We start from the raw sequence: 3,933 nt of genomic DNA on the forward strand, positions 1-3,933 counted from the left end.
CCTGGGCGTTTCCATTGGCCAGAAATGGAACTAGACTAGCCACACAAATATTGTGGCTACAAGAGCTGGCAAGAACGCTGCCTGGGCCATAGTTACTTTTTAAAATCTCAGTTAACTATCTATGATGATCTGTAGAACAATGGGGTGATGACCTCCAAACAGCCAGCCGGGTCTTGCTAATGCAGCCATCTGATCAGGAGGGGAAATAGCTTTCGAAATAAGGGAACCTTAAAACAATCAAACTGTTGTTCAATGCAACAGAAATGTACAAAGAAGCAAAATGATGTAAGATCATAAGTAAAGGAGTTAGATGTTTGAAGTTAGTGCCAATAGTGATCTCAGTTTAGAGGAAGCATTAGCAATTCACACTTATTCAGGGCACTTTACAACTTCTTCGTATTTCATAGGTGTGTCAAACATGAGCAAACTGAACACAATTACAAGCCTAAAGTTGAAACTCTTTCAAGTTATCAACAGTCACAGATTGCAACTCTTTTCGAGTACAATTACAGTTCTTGGTTTCCAGGAGTGGGACATGAACCCACAACCCTCTGATTCAAAGGCGAGGGTGCTATGAACTGAGCCACTGCTGACACCTCTAATATATGGTCCCCAGATAAGGGACGTATCAGATATTAAACTGACAAGAACAGATACTACACTTGATCTTAGCCAAAAGGCCGAGAAGCAAAGATGCACCATAAGGAAAGTTCCATTGTGAGATATGGCAACAGAATGGTCAGAAAACAATGTTTCTCCTCTCTTACAAATGGAGAGGGGAAAATTGAGTAAAAGACCGATAGAAGAAATGAAAAGTAATTCTCAATTTTACGATACTTCCTTTAAGATGCTGATCTCTGGGACTGGTAGGAAATCTATTGTTTGAAAGCCAAAAAGGTAATATGCAAATCATGCGGTTAGAAAGCACGCAAGTTGAGCCACATTCATTCACACTGTCAGCTAGTCACACCCATGCACAGCGAGAGCTTCATCTGATGCGGTTGCATACATACCCTTCAAAGAGAAGCCTTAAATAGCTGCTGTGTGAAAGTGAAAGTGCAATTGTCCTTTGTCCATTTTATGTTTTGTGCTCCAAAATGACTTAATTTATGTAGATTGTTTAAAAATTATAGTTGGATCTCCCCACCTCACCACAGGCTCGGCAGATAACCTTCTGCGAGTGTGGAACCAATCCAGACCAGAAAGAGACCCATTTTTTTGAACCCCACTCTGCAATTGACAGGGTGACCATATTTTATGTTGAATTTGAGGATACATGAAGTGGGAGCACACAAAGTAGCCAGGATGGAAAATGTAGATTGTGTGGTGTAGTGAGTCAACATTTTTATCAGCCTTTATTTTAACAGTTGCACATATACACTACAAATGCGAAATAAATGTGCATATAGGCACCACAGATGTGAAGTCCCACTATTGAAGCATATTCAGACACCATTTATAAATAACGCAATAAGACTGTTCAGGAGTGTTAGGTTTTTATACCCACTGCCCATACACTCTAGTCTGTTGGCTCAACTTTGCGAAAAGATATGGTACCAAAACTTGAACTAACATTTGCCATAAGAGCAACTACTTAGTGGTAGCTTGGGATTACAGAGTCATAGAGTTTTACAGCATGGAAAGAGGCCCTTCAACCCATTGTGTCCACGCCGGTCATCAAGCATCTCTAATCCCATTTTCCAGCACTTGATCTGTAGCCCTGCATGCTATGGTGTTTCAAATGTTCGTTTAAATACTTCTTAAATGTTGTGAGGGTTCCTGCCTCTACCACCCCCTCAGGCAGTGTGTGCCAGATTCCAACCACCCTCTTGGTGAAAAGATTTATCCTCAAATTCCCTTTAAACCTCCTGCCCCTTACCTTAAATCTATGCCCCCTGATTATTGGCCCCTCTGCTAAGGGGAAAAGTTTCTTCCTATCTACCCTATATCAGCCTCTCATAATTTTGTATACCTCCATCAGGTCCCCCCTCAGCCTCTCTGCTCTAAGGAAAACAACCCTAGCCTATCTAGTCCCTCTTCTTGCTGAAACGCTCCAGCCCAGGCAACATCCTGGTGAATCTCCTCTGCACCATCTCTAGTGCAATCACATCCTTCCTATAGTGTGACGACCAGAACTGCACACAGTACTCTAGCTGTGGCTTAACTAGCGTTTTATACAGGTCCATCATAACCTCCCTGCTCTTGTATTCAATGTTTTGACTAATAAAGGCAAGTATCCCATATGCCTTCTTAACCACCTTATCTACCTATCCTGCTGCCTTCAAGGATCTATGGACATGTACACCAAGGTCCCTCTGATCCTCTGCACTTCTTTTGTAGGTGTCATGTCTCCAAAATGGAAAATACTGACTGGCATATTGACAGGGCGGATGTTTATTTTCCGTTTGTTCACAAATATGGAAAATTCTTTTGAATCTGGTTGTTAAAGCAGCAGTGTACGCTTTTTTGACAGTGTCACATTCACTTTACACCGAATCTCAAATCCTGCATGTGTTTGCTCTATGTCATACGCCATTCAGTCAGTGTCGTAGCTATGGCAACTGCAGTCGGGGATGACTTCTCCAGGGACGTTGTTCACTCGGGGATACAGTACCTCATCCAAGGACCATCCTCGGAAAACAGGGACCTATTGTCAGCCCAAGATTTGTCACAGTTGATCCCTGCTGGGACAGTTTTTGACACCTCTACAGTTTGGTCACCGAGTGAGGGGAACAAACCTTTAGGGTCCTGCTCCTGACTACAGCGTTCGTATGTATGTTAATTTAGGGATGAGGACAGTCAGCAGCTGAAAAAAACAGAAAAATGTGCAAGGTAACTTTCCAGGTAAGCCCTCAGAAGGTGAAAGCAATGTGAACTTTAAATATCCAAATCATTTCTTTGCTCTTAGCTCAATGCAGTTCTTGCTGCAATTTAAATTGGATTGAGCTAAGCCGACCTGCTAGGATTTTGAACGCTTGCATAGGAACACACGCTCGCATAAAGATGGTGAGCAGGCAAAATCCAATTGGTCCATCAAGCCTGTCCCACATTTCATGATGTCTGGATCATCAGACCAAGATACTTGCTAATATAAACATACAAATTTATGTATGCATTATGTCTACAAATATATAATTACAGCATTCCAGTAGCCTGTAAAAAAAATCAATCAATTTAAATACAAATATCCAAATTTGGATTTCCAGCATCCGCAGTTTTTTGCTTTTATCTTAGTGTTTAACTGACTGCCACTTCTCTTCAAGGAATGCCTACCTTGAAGAAGTTTTGCTCTTCTCTCCGTCAGGATTTTTGTATCTCTCTTTTGCCTTGTTCACCTTCACTGGCCCTCTATCCGGCTCTTCTTATCCCCCCCCCCCCCTTAAACCAGCTTATAGTTCACCCCTTTTCTATTTTTCCTTAGTTCTGTTGAAGAGTCATGCGGACTTGAAATGTTAACTGTGCTCCTATCCACAGATGCTGCCAGACCTGCTGAGTTTTTCTAGGTATTTTTGTTTTTGTTTTGGATTTCCAGCATCTGCAGTTTTTTGCTTTTATCTTAAATACAAATAGATGCTTGGTAATACAGAACTTGAGTATTGCTGAAAAAAGAGACATGCTGTTGAAGCTTTTTGTCTTGCACTCATCAGGACAGATTCATAAGAATACCAAATTTCAAAGGGAACAACAATTTATGCTGCATGAGAAGAAGGTTTGGATTGGTTGGCATGGACTCTGGTAGAGGCATTGCATGGGGAATGAACCAGGAATGGCTATCCCCCAAGCTTTTGTTTAGTTGAAAAAGGGACAATGCGTGGACATGTTCTTTCTGTTTGTAAAGGCAGGGCCCTGTGTGTGAATATATGTAGCTTTTAGCACATATAAGTGAGCTACGCTGCGAGTATGACTGATAATCTTAAATTGGTTGTTAGTGTA

The 3,933-nt window shown here is 41.6% G+C and overlaps 1 pseudogene; it reads right to left on the minus strand.

Moving 5' to 3' along the window:
* Window positions 1–573: 573 nt before the first annotated feature.
* Window positions 574–692, minus strand: LOC144681225 (U2 spliceosomal RNA; annotated as a pseudogene).
* Between the last annotated feature and the right edge of the window lie 3,241 nt (window positions 693–3,933).

The sequence above is a fragment of the Cetorhinus maximus genome, chromosome 5 (genome assembly GCF_964194155.1).
Source record: "Cetorhinus maximus chromosome 5, sCetMax3.hap1.1, whole genome shotgun sequence".
Taxonomy (NCBI): Eukaryota; Metazoa; Chordata; class Chondrichthyes; order Lamniformes; family Cetorhinidae; genus Cetorhinus; species Cetorhinus maximus.